Genomic DNA, 16,774 nt, shown 5'->3' with positions numbered 1-16,774 from the left:
CGCGAACCTTGCAAATCCCACTGCACGCTGATGCTGCCTCTCCAGGGCCATGGGGAAGGAGATGAATTGGCGTCTCCTTCTGAAAAGGGCATCGGTCACCTGGCAGATGCAGCAATGCACGGCGAACTGGGATATGTTAGCAATGTCCCCAGCAGCGGATTGGAAGGAGCCGGTGGCATAGAAGTTCAAGGCCACCGTCACTTTCGCTTCCACCGACAGAGACGTCCTGCTCCTGAGCTTTGGACGCAGATCTCTGCGAAGCAGCTGGCAGATCTCTGCAACCACCTCCTTTCGGAATCTCAGCCTTTTTACACATCGCGTGCCACTCATGTTGAGGTAGGAGCGCTGCTGGCGGTATGCCCTGACTGGGTAAGGCCTATGTTGCCGACGCCTGTTGCCCCCTCTGAGTCTAGCCAGGGCTGCCCCTCTCACACTGCGTCTGCGAGCCCTACGGACATGACGCTGAAACTCAGCGTTGGCACCCCATGCAGCCCCCATAATATGCTGGCAAACAGTCAAATATCCAAGAGGCCACTTGCAACGCTCTGGCCTGAAGCCAAAAATACCTGAGCTAGTGTTGGCCCAAACCAGTAAGCTCTCTTCCTTGGTCTCTCTCCAGAAATCTGTTGCACAAGAGTGTTTGCTGCAAAATGGCTGCCCTTTATAGTGCAGGGTAAGTGCCCTTTAATTTGCGCTCCCCGGGGCCCGCGTCGGCTCTGTTGCGTTCCACTAAACAAGCGTTCGGGCCGCCGGCCGCACAATGGGGCGGTCCCACTGAAGTTCTGGATCGGGGCGCGCAAAGGGCGTTGCACGAGAATATGACGTCATTTTCTGCGCGCGCAGGTGAGCGCGCGCTAAGACTTTGCGCCGGCGCTAAATGTCTACTTAATTTGGGGCGAGGCGCAGATCGTGCTGCGCCCGGGCGCTACACGCATAGCGCCCGAAATTCACTTCTCTTAAGGCGCTAACGGCTGGCGCAACCAACTGAATTTCTAGGCCTATAACTTCTAGTTTTGTGGTTATTGAAGGCACATCACCCTACAATTATTGATTCACTCCTGGGACCCACTATATTTATTGATTCAATCTTAGGACCCCCTACAATTATTGATTCACTCGTGGGACACCCGACAATTATTGATTCATTCCTGGGACCCAATACAATTATTGATTCATTCCTGGGACCCCCTTCAATTATTGATTCACTCCTGGGACCCCCTTCAATTATTGATTCACTCCTGGGACCCCCTTCAATTATTGATTCACTCCTGGGACCCCCTTCAATTATTGATTCACTCCTGGGACCCCCTTCAATTAGTGATTCACTCCTGGGACCCCCTTCAATTAGTGATTCACTCCTGGGACTCCCTTCAATTATTGATTCACTCCTGGGACCCCCTTCAATTATTGATTCACTCCTGGGACCCCCTTCAATTATTGATTCACTCCTGGGACCCCATTCAATTATTGATTCACTCCTGGGACCCCTTCAATTAGTGATTCACTCCTGGGACCCCCTTCAATTATTGATTCACTCCTGGGACCCCCTTCAATTATTGATTCACTCCTGGGACCCCCTACAATTATTGATTCACTCCTGGGACCCCCTTCAATTATTGATTCACTCCTGGGACCCCCTTCAATTATTGATTCACTCCTGGGACCCCCTTCAATTATTGATTCACTCCTGGGACCCCCTTCAATTATTGATTCACTCCTGGGACCCCCTTCAATTATTGATTCACTGCTGGGACCCCCTTCAATTATTGATTCATTCCTGGGACCCCCTTCAATAATTGATTCACTCCTGGGACCCCCTTCAACTATTGATTCACTCCTGGGACCCCCTTCAATTATTGATTCACTCCTGGGACCCCCTTCAATTATTGATTCACTCCTGTGACCCCCTTCAATTATTGATTCACTCCTGGGACCCCCTTCAATTATTGATTCACTCCTGGGACCCCCTTCAATTATTGATTCACTCCTGGGACCCCCTTCAATTATTGATTCACTCCTGGGACCCCCTTCAGTTATTGATTCACTCCTGGGACCCCCTTCAATTATTGATTCACTCCTGTGACCCCCTTCAATTATTGATTCACTCCTGGGACCCCCTTCAATTATTGATTCACTCCTGGGACCCCCTTCAATTATTGATTCACTCCTGTGACCCCCTTCAATTATTGATTCACTCCTGGGACCCCCTTCAATTATTGATTCACTCCTGCGACCCCCTTCAATTATTGATTCACTCCTGGGACCGCCTTCAATTATTGATTCACTCCTGGGACCCCCTTCAATTATTGATTCACTCCTGGGACCCCCTTCAATTATTGATTCACTCCTGGGATCCTCTTCAATTATTGATTCACTCCTGGACCCCCCCCCAACAATTATTGATTCACTCCTGGGAACCGCTTGAATTATTGATTAACTCCTGGGACCCCCTTCAATTATTGATTCACCCGTGGGACCTCCTTCAATTATTGATCACCCCTGGGACCCCCTTCAATTATTGATTCACTCCTGGGACCCCCTTCAATTATTGATTCACTCCTGGGACCCCCTTCAATTATTGATTCACTCCTGGGACACCCTTCAATTATTGATTCACTCCTGGGACCCCCTTCAATTATTGATTCACTCCTGGGACCCCCTTCAATTATTGATTCACTCCTGTGACCCCCTTCAATTTGTGATTCACTCCTGGGACCCCCTTCAATTATTGATTCACCCGTGGGACCTCCTTCAATTATTGATCACCCCTGGGACCCCCTTCAATTATTGATTCACTCCTGGGACCCTCTTCAATTATTGATTCACTCCTGGGACCCCCTTCAATTATTGATTCACTCCTGGGACCCCCTTCAATTATTGATTCACTCCTGGGACCCCCTTCAATTATTGATTCAGTCCTGGGACCCCCTTCAATTATTGATTCACTCCTGGGACCCCCTTCAATTATTGATTCACTCCTGGGACCCCCTTCAATTATTGATTCATTCCTGGGAGCCCCTTCAATTATTGATTCACTCCTGGGACCCCCTTCAATTATTGATTCACTCCTGGGACCCCCTTCAATTATTGATTCACTCCTGGGACCCCCGTCAATTATTGATTCACTCCTGGGACCCCCTTCAATTATTGATTCACTCCTGGGACCCCCTTCAATTATTGATTCACTCCTGGGACCCCCTTCAATTATTGATTCACTCCTGGGACCCCCTTCAATTATTGATTCACTCCAGGGACCCCCTTCAATTATTGATTCACTCCTGGGATGCCATTCAATTATTGATTCACTCCTGAGACCCCCTTCAATTATTGATTCACTCCAGGGACCCCCTTCAATTATTGATTCACTCCTGGGACCTACCTCAATTATTGATTCACTCCTGGGACCCCCTTCAATTATTGATTCACTCCTGGGACCCTCTTCAATTATTGATTCACTCCTGGGACCCCCTTCAATTATTGATTCACTCCTGGGACCCCCTTCAATTATTGATTCACTCCTGGGACTGCCTTCAATTATTGACTCACTCCTGGGACCCTCTTCAATTATTGATTCACTCCTGGGACCCCCTTCAATTATTGATTCACTCCTGGGACCCCCTTCAATTATTGATTCACTCCTGGGACTGCCTTCAATTATTGATTCACTCCTGGGACCTACCTCAATTATTGATTCACTCCTGGGACCCCCTTCAATTATTGATTCACTCCTGGGACCCCCTTCAATTATTGATTCACTCCTGGAACCCCTTCAATTATTGATTCACTCCTGGGACCCCCTACAATTATTGATTCACTGCTGGGACCCCCGTCAATTATTGATTCACTCCTGGGACCCCCTTCAATTGTTGATTCACTCCTGGGACCCCCTTCAATTATTGATTCACTCCTGGGACCCCCTTCAATTATTGATTCACTCCAGGGACCCCCTTCAATTATTGATTCACTCCTGGGACCCCCTTCAATTATTGATTCACTCCTGGGACCCCCTTCAATTATTGTTTCACTCCTGGGACCCCCTTCAATTATTGATTCACTCCTGGGACCCCCCTTCAATTATTGATTCACCCCTGGGACCCCCTTCAATTATTGATTCACTCCTGGGACCCCCTTCAATTATTGATTCACTCCTGGGACCTCCCTCAATTATTGATTCACTCCTGGGACCCCCTTCAATTATTGATTCACTCCTGGGACCCTCTTCAATTATTGATTCACTCCTGGGACCCCCTTCAATTATTGATTCACTCCTGGGACCCCCTTCAATTATTGATTCACTCCTGGGACTGCCTTCAATTATTGACTCACTCCTGGGTACCCCTTCAATTATTGATTCACTCCTGGGACCCCCTTCAATTATTGACTCACTCCTGGGCACCCTTCAATTATTGATTCACTCCTGGGACCCCCTTCAATTATTGATTCACTCCTGGGACCCCCTTCAATAATTGATTCACCCCTGGGACCCCCTTCAATTATTGATTCACTCCTGGGACCCCCTTCAATTATTGATTCACTCCTGGGACCCCCTTCAATTATTGATTCACTCCTGGGACCCCCTTCAATTATTGATTCACTCCTGGGACCCCCTTCAATTATTGATTCACTCCTGGGATCCCCTTCAATTATTGATTCAGTCCTGGGGCCCCCTTCAATTATTGATTCACTCCTGGGACCCCCTACAATTATTGATTCACTCCTGGGACCCCCTTCAATTATTGATTCACTCCTGGGACCCCCTTCAATTATTGATTCACTCCTGGGACCCCCTTCAATTATTGCTTCACTCCTGGGACCCCCTTCAATTACTGATTCACTCCAGGGACCCCCTTCAATTGTTGATTCACTCCTGGGACCCCCTTCAATTATTGATTCACTCCTGGAACCCCCTTCAATTATTGATTCACTCCTGGGACCCCCTTCAATTATTGATTCACTCCTGGGACCCCCTTCAATTATTGATTCACTCCTGGAACCCCCTTCAATTGTTGATTCACTCCTGGGACCCCCTTCAATTATTGATTCACTCCTGGGACCCCCTTCAATTATTGATTCACTCCTGGGACCCCCTTCAATTATTGATTCACTCCTGGGACCCCCTTCAATTATTGATTCGCTCCTGGGACCCCTTCAATTATTGATTCACTCCTGGGACCCCCTTCAATTATTGATTCACTCCTGGGACCCCCTTCAATTATTGATTCAATCCTGGGACCCCCTTCAATTATTGATTCACTCCTGGGACCCCCTTCAATTATTGATTCACTCCTGGGACCCCCGTCAATTATTGATTCACTCCTGGGACCCCCTTCAATTATTGATTCACTCCTGGGACCCCCTACAATTATTGATTCACTCCTGGGACCCCCTTCAATTATTGATTCGCTCCTGGGACCCCCTTGCAATATTGATTCACTCCTGGGACCCCCTTCAATTACTGATTCACTCCTGGGACCCCCTTCAATTACTGATTCACTCCTGGGACCCCCTTCAATTATTGATTCACTCCTGGGACCCCCTTCAATTATTGATTCACTCCTGGGACCCCCTTCAATTACTGATTCACTCCTGGGACCCCCTTCAATTATTGATTCACTCCTGGGACCCCCTTCAATTATTGATTCACTCCTGGGACCCCCTTCAATTATTGATTCACTCCTGCGACCCCTTCAATTATTGATTCACTCCTGCGACCCCCTTCAATTATTGATTCACTCCTGCGACCCTCTTCAATTATTGATTCACTCCTGGGACACCCTTCAATTATTGATTCACTCCTGGGACCCCCTTCAAGTATTGATTCACTCCTGGGACCCCCTTCAATTATTGATTCACTCCAAGGCCCCCTTCAATTATTGATTCACTCCTGACCCCCCAGAAACTCAACAACTGGAAAATCCTCCTCTACAAGTATTGACACACTCAACTATTACCCCTGTAATTATTGACACACTCCTGGGACCCTCCTCTACAATTATTGACACACTCCTGGGACCCTGCTCTACAATTATTGACACAATCCTGGGTCCCTCCTCTACAATTATTGACACACTCCTGGGACCCTCTTCTACAATTATTGACACACTCCTGGGACCCTCCTCTACAATTATTGACACACTCAATGATTCCCCCTACAATTATTGACACAATCCTGGGACCCCTCCTTTACAATTATTGACACACTGAATAATTCCCCCTATAATTATCGACACACTCCTGGGACCACCCCTACAATTATTGACACACTCCCAGAGAATCCCTGAAGGTAATGACGAACTCCTGGATATCCCCTGTCCTAACTTTGAAAGGGAACCAACGCTGTAATTACAGAAAATCTTTAGAGAAGATGCAACAACAAGCGAGTAACTGACCAAATACAGAAAGCTGAAGACCCCATTATCCTTTGGGACCAATCTCCTCACTGACCCCTTGTTATGTTCATTAATAACTAGACATTCTTATTATGAACACAGCTAGCTTCTAGCTAGTGATTTATTCAGTACACGTTCTCTAGGTACAGTATCTGTAGAGATGCTGCATGTGTGCTCCTGTGTGCAGGCTGCCATCTTGACTGCTGCCTTGTGGGTAGCCTAGTGTCTCATGGGTAATGTAGTCTTAATATACATACAGCTGGGTAGTGTAGTCTTATACATACAGCTATATACAGCTCTACGGCTCCACCTAGTGTCCACTATAGAATGACATGCTATTGATCACTACATCCCCCTTTCTTTGAGGTTTAACAAAATCAATATCAATCAACTTTCAAGAAAACAATAAAGATAATATCAGTAACACTTTTGTTAGTGCTCTATAAACATAAACATTTTCAAAACAGTCAACACATTTTCAAAGCTTTACATTGTACTCAAAGATTTAGGCCTAGAAATTGGGTTGGGGCGCCAAAGTGGCGCAAAAGTTGGCGGAGCGCAGGATTTAGCGCGGCGATCGGAGTGATACCGATCGCCAGAAATTCAGTTTCAGTGCCGCTCGAGGGACACGGGGCGAGGCTCGAGGCGCTCCGCGTCCCTCTTAGGGCGCTGAAACTGATTATCGCAGCGCAACGTGCCGCAGCGCCACATGCTGCGGCACGGCATGCTGCGGTACTGCAGGCCTTCCTCCCACTGTTAAGGGGGAGGTGCCTGCAACAGCGCGATCCCCGATCGCGAGTGCCGGCAAATGAGCCCGGCACCAAGGAGAAGTGCCGGGCTCTCGGGAAACAGCCGGCAATGCTGGGGGGGGTGGTGGGTTAGGAGGCCGGGGACGAAGGTGCTGGCAGGCGGCCAGCGAAAAAGCGGCCGCCCCGCACCTCCACCTTAACTTGCGCTGCTGCCGGCACAGTAAGGCTCCGTGGACCGGGCGCGGGTAGCGAGCGGCGCAACTGCAGCGTTCGCCAAATATCGCGAACAGGGCACGAATGGGGCGCTGCGCACACCGATGACGTCATTGGTGGCGGCGCAGCGCAAATGCCTAACACCACCATTAGCGCCCCTACTGAATATCGCCGCAAACACAGCCAGTGGTGCTACAGCCATTGAGTGCCTCTTTAGGCGCTAACAGCTGGCGCTACTCACCCAATTTCTCCCCCTAAGTCTATCAGGCTTTTTTACTTCACGTGTGGATCTTCTCAACACGGGTAAGTCTGATGTGTCTTCATGAGATTGTTCTGGCGGTGAATGACAAGATGCAGTTGCGGCATTGTCATCAATCTGCTCTCGTATAGATCGAGGTCTCCTTGCGATCTTTGCTTGGAGAGGGTTTCAGTGTTTCCTTCACTCTTCATGCCATAACTCTCAATGTAGTCAATGCACTCTCGAAAAACTGCTGGCAACTGGATCCCATCATACAGCATAGTCCTCTCAGCAGCCTCGGCTAATGGAACACCAAAGATTGACCTGAGGGAAGAAGGAGTATCCACCGGAACTGCTTCCTGCTCTGGTGCAGGCTTCTTCTTTTTCTTTTTCTCTTTCCACTGCTTAACAACACCTGCTGTGGTTATATCTTTGGACTTTTTCTCCTTGTGTTTTTTCTCTTTGTGCTTAAAGGCCTAGAAATTCAGTATAGCCACTTTTGGGGCGGTAAAGTCGGGCGGCCGCTAAAGTTTGCGCCCAGCGCAAAGTCGAACCCCCTTCGCCGATATTCAGTTGCATCGCCCTAAGAGGTTGCTGCTGCGCTAAAACAGGCGATGCACGACTATCATTAGGCGCTAAGCCGGCAGCCCGGGGCGCTAACACCGGAAGTTGGGCGCAGGGCAGGTGCGGCGAGCTGCTGATTGCCGGCAGACACTCTGGCTCCGGTGAGCTCTTAAAGGGGGAGGGTGGATTTTTTTTTTGAAAGGCCGAGACTAGTGTATTTGTGTTTTTGGGGAGGGCTTCTCTCCATCAGTTTGTTATGTGGTACCGGTCTTCTTCTTCTCCTCCTCCTCCTCCTCCTCCTCCGAAAGAAGGAGTGTTGCAAAACGGCTGCCTTTTCTACTGCAGGAGTGCCCTTTAATTTGCGCTCCCCGCGGCCCGCATCGGCTGAGCACCGTTCGACTCAACAGTCGCTAGGGCCGCCAGGCGCACAATGGGGCGGCGCGAGTGAAGTTCCGGTTCCGGGCGCACAAAGGGCGTTGCACGACGAAATGACGTCATGATCTGCGCGCGCAGATGAGCGCGCGCAATGACTTTGTGCCGGCGCTAAATGTCTACTGAAGTTGGGGCGAGGCGCAGATCGCGCTGCGCCCGGGCGCTAAGCGCCTAGCGCTCGAGATCTACTCCTCCTAAGGCGCTAACGGCTGGCGCAGCCAACTGAATTTCTAGGCCAAAGTCTTTTTCTTTCTTCTTGGAAAAACTAGGCTTTTTGAAGACATGGATACCCTTTGGCCTTTTCATCCTTGATGGGCTCTCTGCTTCATCACCTGAGTCATCTGGTCTGCTTATGGCACAGTTTATATGGTAGACTCTCTTGACCAGTTCTAAGTCTTCACAAGCTTTGTCACCTAGTACCGAATCAAGTCTTTCAGCCACAACAGAAAACATGAGATGATGCACTTTGTCTTTGACTGTCACTTTAAGTCTGCATACACCTAAGCTATCTATTTTCTGTCCATTATAGCTCTTCAGTAGTACTGACTTTTTCTGTATTTTGGGCTTTTCTTTCATATTTTTTATGTCACTCATACTGATTAAGTTTGCTTTTGCCCCAGTGTCCAGTTTCAATGTAACTAATGCTCCATTTATCTGCAGTGGGATCATCCATTTGTCCACTTTTACTGCATTGACTTTATGTTCAGCATTGTCCATTTCTGAGGGCTGCACATTTTCTGTATCTTTTTTGATATCGTCACATGACACCATTCCTACAAAAAATGTCTCACTTAAATCAGTGTCCTCAATTACATTAACTCGTTGCCCTTTCTTAGTTTTTACTTTTGAAAAGCATTGTTTGGCAAAGTGATTCTTTCCATTACACTTTGTGCACATTTTTTCAAACGCTGGGCATTGTTTTAACTGGTGTTTGTAACCACAGCGTTTACAATTAAAAATTTCATCCTCCGATTGCTTTTCATTTCTGTTCTGCCCATGTTTCTTCCCCTTATAGGACACAGCACCGACAGCAGCATTATCACTCATTACAATCGCATCATTATTGGTTTCACTGAAAGTCTTCGCGTGCTTTCGAGCTAGCTCGCTGGCTTGGCATATTTTCACCGCATTTTCCAAATTTAGTTCGGTTTCTCTCAACAGACGTTCACTGACTTTTTTTATCATGAATACCAAACACAATCTGGTCATGAATCATGGATGCTTTGAGCTCAGAGAAATTACATGTCTGTGCTTTCAGTTTCAGATCAGTTATAAAGCTATCAAAAGTCTAATTTTGTTGCTGTGCCCGAGAATGGAAGATGTATCTTTCATACGTCTCATTCTTTTTGGGAGAGCAATGTGCATCAATTTTTTTTAGCACATCTTCTAATTTTTCTCTGTTCTCCGCTGGATTAAATACAAATGTATTAAATACCTCTATCGCCTGTGGGCCTGCAACCATAAGCAGCAACGCTATCTTCCTTGCATCTGGCTTCGTACCGAATCCGATGGCTGCAATGTAGAGTTCGAATTGTTGTTTAAAAATCCACCAATTGTAGTCGACATTTCCCTTGAGATTCAAATGCTCTGGTGGCTTCAAATTCTCCATGTCGCTTTTCACAATTTCCAGCAGATCTTCACCACCCTGGTACCATGTTATGTTCATTAATAACTAGACATTCTTATTATGAACACAGCTAGCTTCTAGCTAGTCATTTATTCAGTACACGTTCTCTAGGTACAGTATCTGTAGAGATGCTGCATGTGTGCTCCTGTGTGCAGGCTGCCATCTTGACTGCTGCCTTGTGGGTAGCCTAGTGTCTCATGGGTAATGTAGTCTTAATATACATACAGCTGGGTAGTGTAGTCTTATACATACAGCTATATACAGCTCTACGGCTCCACCTAGTGTCCACTATAGAATGACATGCTATTGATCACTACACCCCTGACCCCCTAGGGTTATGGAATTACAGTTGTAGAACATCGGGCCTAATGTTCACCTTCACCTTGGGTGCTAAACTGACAGAGCGGATCGGCGAATTCATCGACCTTGAATTGAAATCACTCAAGATGGGGCAGTTTCAATAACGGGCGGGCGCTCCACTCTGCCAGTTTAGTGGCGAGGCAGTGAAAATGATCCCCCCTCCCCCCCTCCCATGCTCTTGTGGGAAGCAGCTCCTCACAGCAGGGCCTGTGGTAGGAGGTGGTGCACAAGCCATCTGAGCAACATGGTGTTAATTGCCTGAGCTCCCAAGTGCTGGACTTCCTCAAGCATCAATCACTAAGAACATAAGAACATAAGAAATAGGAGCAGGAGTCGGCCATTTGCCCTTTGAGACGGCTCCGCCATTCAATAAGATCATGGCTGACCTTCTACCTCAACTCCACCTTCCTGCACTATCCCCATATCCCTTGATTCCCTTAATATTCAAAAATCTTTCCATCTCTATCTTGAATATACTTATCCGAATCATTGATGTAGATTGTGAATAGCTGAGGCCCAAGCACTGATCCTTGCGGTACCCCACTAGTTACAGCCTGCCAACCCAAAAATGACCCATTTATTCCTACTCTCTGTTTTCTGTCCGTTAACAAATCCTCAATCCATGCTGGTATATTACCCCCAATCCCATGAGCCCTAATTTTGTTCAATAATCTCTTGTGTGGCACCTTATCGAATGTCTTCTGAAAATCCAAATACACTACATCCACTGGTTCCCCCTTATCTATTCTGCTAGTTACAACCTCAAAAAACTCGAATAGATTTGTCAAACACGATTTCCCTTTCATAAATCAGTGTTGACTTTGCCCAATCCTATTATTATTTTCTAAGTGCCTTGTTACCATGTCCTTAATAATAGATTCTAGCATTTTCCCTACTACCGATGTCAGGCTAACTGGTCTGTAGTTCCCCATTTTCTCTCTCCCTCCTTTCTTAAATAGTGGGGTTACATTTGCTACCTTCCAATCTGCGGGAACCGTTCTAGAATCTATGGAATTTTGGAAAATGACAGCCAATGCATCCACTATCTCTATAGCTAACTCTTTCAAAACCCTAGGATGTAGGCCATCAGGTCCAGGGGATTTATCGGCTTTCAGTCCCATTAATTTCTCCAGTACTACTTTTTTACTAATACTAATTTCTTTCAGTTCCTCATTCTCGCTAGACCCTTGGTTCTCCACTATTTCCGGGAAGTTTTTTGCGTCTTCTTCCATGAAGACAGACACAAAGGGCTGGATTTTGATACTGGAGGTGTGTAGGAGGCCCAAAAGTTGTAGTCCTGCCTCCATCAAGTTGTGGCCAATCCACGCAATTTTTACTTGATTGACCTTGTTGAGCCCGCCCAGCAGGCTCAGCAGGCCAATTAAGGGCCACCCGGCAACAGGTGACGTCACAGATTGACATTTCATCTGTCAAGAGCTTTTGACAGATGAAATATCAGCGTTTGACAGCTCTTTGAAGCTGTCAAACACTGACAATCTGTACACTAAGTTAATTCCTTCCTCTCAGGCTGATTTAGAGATCTCTCCAGAACAGAAAGCTGAATGCTGCAACTTTTGACAGCTTGCGGCCATTCTGCTTTCTGTGCCGATGAGATGAGGGACTCCCGAGGCCTGAAGGAAGGAAGGCTGTAAAGGTAAGTAAAGGTAATTAAACTTCTTTAAACACTTTACACACTTACTTCTGTACTCATGCACCCATCACTCACCTGAACACCGGACATCTCGAACCCTCCAAGCCCTTCAGCCCGACGGTCCACCTCGCTAACTTGGCGTAGTTTGGAGCCGTCAGGAATCTCACACTTCAGGAATAAATAGGGATTAGGCTAAAAACTGCCTGTTAACTACCTGTTAACAGGCAGTTAATTGGCACTAATACCCTTCACGCCTTGGGTTGGCAGGTCCCAGTACAGGTCGGGTATCCGCCTCCTTTGAAACTGGCATGGAGGCAGGTTGGGGGCGGGATGGGTTCGTGCCCCCCAATTTCGCGATTTTAACCCCCCACACACCTCCAATCCCGCCTCCGCGGCCCAATGAAATCCCTGCCCTAAGTATTTGTTTAATTTCTCTGCCATTTCCTTATTCCCCATTATAATTTCTCCTGTCTCAGCCTGTAAGGGACCCACATTTACTTTCACTAATCTTTTCCTTTTTACATACCTATAGAAGCTTTTACAGTCTGTTTTATGTCTCTCACTAGTTTACTTTCATTCTATTTTCCCTTTCTTTATCAATTTCTTGGTCCTCCTTTGCTGAAATCTGAAATCCTCCCAAACCTCAGGCTTACTACTGTTTTTGGCAACATTATAAGCCTCTTCCTTTGATCTAATACTATCTTAAACTTCTTTTGTTAGCCACGGTTGGACCACTTTTCCTGTGGGGCTTTTGTGCCTTAAAGGAATGTATATTTGTTGTAAATTATGTATTAATTCTTTAAATGCTAGCCATTGCTTGTCCACTGTCATACCTTTTAATGTAGTTTCCCAATCTACCGTAGCCAACTCGCCCCTCCTACCTACGTAGTTTGCTTTATTTAGATTTAAGACCCTAGTTTCGGATTTAACTAAATCACTTTCGAACTCAATATAAAATTCTATCATATTATGGTCACTCTTCCCTAAAGGCCCCTTTACTACAAGGTTATTAATTAACCCTTTCTCGTTGCACAATTCTAGATCTAAAATAGCCTGTTCCCTAGTTGGTTCCTCAACGTACTGATCTAGAAAACTATCTTGCATACATACATTCTTGGATACTTCTCCACATCAGTTGGAGCCGATTGCAAAAATCTAAACCCGATGCCTTTGCCTACTTGCCAGAATGTGGCGTAGAATCCGAGCTATTGCAGCACTGAATGGGTAACTGGCTAAGCCTTGCCCATGAAGAGTGAGATGTGGGGCACTCTACCTTCTATATGATGCAATCCCGGCCCCAGCCACAAATGCACCAAGAGAGAAGAGGAGGAAATATTTCCAGATTTTTAAAACTGAATTCAATTTCTCAAACAGTCATGGTGAGAGTTGAACTCAAATTCTACTAGATTATTAATCCAGGCTTCTGGATTACTCTTCCTTCTCCTTCTTCTTGGGCAGTCCCTTGGAGCCGAGGATGACTTGCTTCCACATTAAAAATGAGTTTGCAGGTGACTGATGAGTCCAATGCGGGACCTACAATCTCTGTCACAGGTGGGGCAGACGGTGGTTGAAGGGGCGGGTGGGTGGGGTGCTTGGGTTGACGTGCGCTCCTTGCGCTGCCTGCGCTTGGCTTCCGCTTGCTCCCGGCGAAGACACTCGAGGTGTTCGGCGCCTTCCCGGATGCTTCTCCTCCACTTTGTGTGTGTAACATTTACATATTGAATTATCATTGGCCTGCAGGCATCTGTAAGGAATACCTATTATATTCACATGTGATCACATGCTGAGTTGTCATTGGCCTGCAGGCATCTGTAAGGACTACTATTGTTCTGAAGACCCAGGCTAGGGGTCCAAATGCCAGGCTTCCCCCACCTGTGCTGCTATGAGTAAGATAAGACCTAGGCCTAGAAATTCAGTTGCTTGCGCCACCAGTTTGCACCCAAAGAGGCCACTCAGAGGCTTTAGCGCCACTGGCCACAACCACCGCGATATTTAGCGGGGCGCTAATGGCGGCGTTAGCCTGTAGCGCTGCGCCGCCACCGATGACGTCATCGGTGTGCGCAGCGCCCCGCTACCGCCCCGAACGCCATATTAGGTCACGCCCGCCTCTTCCGCGCCGGCCGCAAATAGCGACCGGTACACAGGGGCCAACCTGTGGCGGTAGTGGCGCTAGTTAAGGTGGAGGTGCGGCCGGCCGCTTTTTCGGCGGCCGCCTGCCTGCACCTCTGTCCCCGGCCTCCTACACCCCCCCTCCCGCGGCATTGCCGGCTGTTTCCCGAGAGCCTGGCACTTCTCCTTGGTGCCGGGCTCATTTGCCGGCACTCGCGAGCGGGGATCGCGCTGTTGCAGGCACCTCCCCCTTAACAGTGGGAGGAAGGCCTGCAGTACCGCAGCGTGCCGTGCTGCAGCGGGTGGCGCTGCGGCACTTTGCGCGCCGATATTCAGTTTCAGCGCCCCAAGCGGGGCGCGGGAAGCCTCGTTTAGCGGCCCGCTTCCATTTGGCGCAAGTGGCTCCGCGCGCAGCGGTAATTCCGGCGCCCAGGCGAGCTTGGCGCCCCAAACTGAAATTTTAGCCCCTAATGCTTAATAAAAGAGTTAAACTGTAATACTCCATTGTCCTGCAAGTTATTATTTTTATACAAAGTGTGCAAAACAAGACAGTGTGGTCATGGGCCAAGGATTCCCAGGTGTCGGAGGGGATGTTGCACTTTTTCAAGGAGGCTTTGAGGGTGTCCTTGAAGCGTTTCCTCTGCCCACCTGGGGCTCTCTTGCCGTGCCGGAGCTCCGAGTAGAGCACTTGTTTTGGGAGTCTCGTATCGGGCATGCGGACAATGTGACCTGTCCATCGAAGCTGATCGAGCGTGGTCAAAGCTTCGATGCTGGGGATGCTGGATTACTGATGGAATAACAAAACCTCATCACTGCTGGACCCTTTGATGCAATTGCTTGGGAGCAGATGGAAACCTGACCCGGCTCCAGTGACCAGCAGACAGAAACCGCAAGCAGAGCCCGTCAATTATTTTGATCAGAAATCCATGCAACAATTAGGAAGCAGTATTTGGGGGCAAGTGTCTTTTAACCGGCAGACAGTCCTGGAGGGTTTTCTGCTACGGGTTATTTGGGCTACAGGCGGCAAGATAATTTACTCCCAACAGTGCATCGGACAAGAGACTTCAGGAACCAGCTGGATCTACAAACAGCTGATTGAGTGGATGGTTTTGGCCAGTTACGGACATACAAAATTGACGGGCAGGAAAAGAGTAGCTGGTCCATCAAGCCTGCCCCACACCATGATGGCCAGAGCAACATGACTTGACTAGACACTCCCTACACCCCACTCCACAGCCCTGTCATCTCCTGAGCAAATAACCCAGGGCCAATAAAGGAAAGGAAAACTCTGGAAAATTCCTCTCCGACCCCCCCTATATATCTGTAAAAGCACTTACTTCCTATATTTTTGTTTTTTATATGATGCTCACAGACTCAGGGTAAGGGGTCGGCCATTTAGGACTGAGATGAGGAGGAATTTCTTCACTCGGAGGGCGGTGAATCTTTGGAATTCTCTGCCCCAGAGGGCTGTGGATGCTGAGTCGTTGAGTATATTCAAGGCTGAGATCGATAGATTTTTGGACTCTAGGGGAATCAAGGGATATGGAGATCAGGCGGGAACATGGAGTTGAGGTCGAAGATCAGCCATGATCTTATTGAATGGCAGAGCAGGCTCGAAGGGCCGAATGTTCTTATGCGACCTCTGTCGCAGTCAAGGTCTCTGTCCAGCTCCCTCTTGAAGGTGTAATTCTCAAAGTTACCCTAATATGGTAATAGCGTTCTCTGTAAATCAGTGGATGGGGGGGGGGGGGCAGTGGAATATAATGATAAGGATGTTGGGGAGGAGGTGAATCCTGAACTGGCTGAGAGCACGTTGAGTGATATTGTGATGGATAAAAGGAAATGTTTACATCAGTTAGTTAAGCTAAAGGAAGACAAAGCTCCAGAAATATATCCTAGTATCCTGAGGGAGAAAATCACGAGGCCCTAAAAATTATATTTCAAGGATCTTTGAGTGTCTGCTGGAGGACTGGAGAGAGGCCAATGTAGTACCATCTTTTAAAAAGAGAGGCAGAGCTAATCTGAGTAATTACAGGTTAGTTAGCGTAACATCTATGGTGAGGAACATTTTGAGTCTTTAATTACAGATGAAATTACCACATAGCAGATAAAGAGAAAATAGCTACAAGTAGTCAGCATGGGTTTCAAGAGGGGTGATCGTGTTTGACTAAACTCATAGGGCTAGAAATTCGGTGCTTTAGCGCCTCCCGTTGGCACCTCTGGGGGGCAATAATGGGGACTTACCGCCTGGGTGCGGTGATCTTATGCCGCCCGCGAAATTCACCTGGCGGTTTGCGGCGGTGGTAACTCCTGCGCCCTGAGATCGTGATGTCATCAGGCTGCGCATCATCCCGGTAGCGCCCCGGACCCGAAATTCATTTCCGCCCCCTGCAGCATCGCCGGGGCCAGTGACACCGACAGCTGCAGGAGGCGTTGATCGGG

Source organism: Somniosus microcephalus, chromosome 19 (genome assembly GCF_052327205.1).
Source record: "Somniosus microcephalus isolate GS21.2 chromosome 19, FLI_Smic_1.0, whole genome shotgun sequence".
Taxonomy (NCBI): Eukaryota; Metazoa; Chordata; class Chondrichthyes; order Squaliformes; family Somniosidae; genus Somniosus; species Somniosus microcephalus.
The sequence above is the reverse complement of the archived record's forward strand: the minus strand, read 5'-3'. Positions refer to the sequence as shown.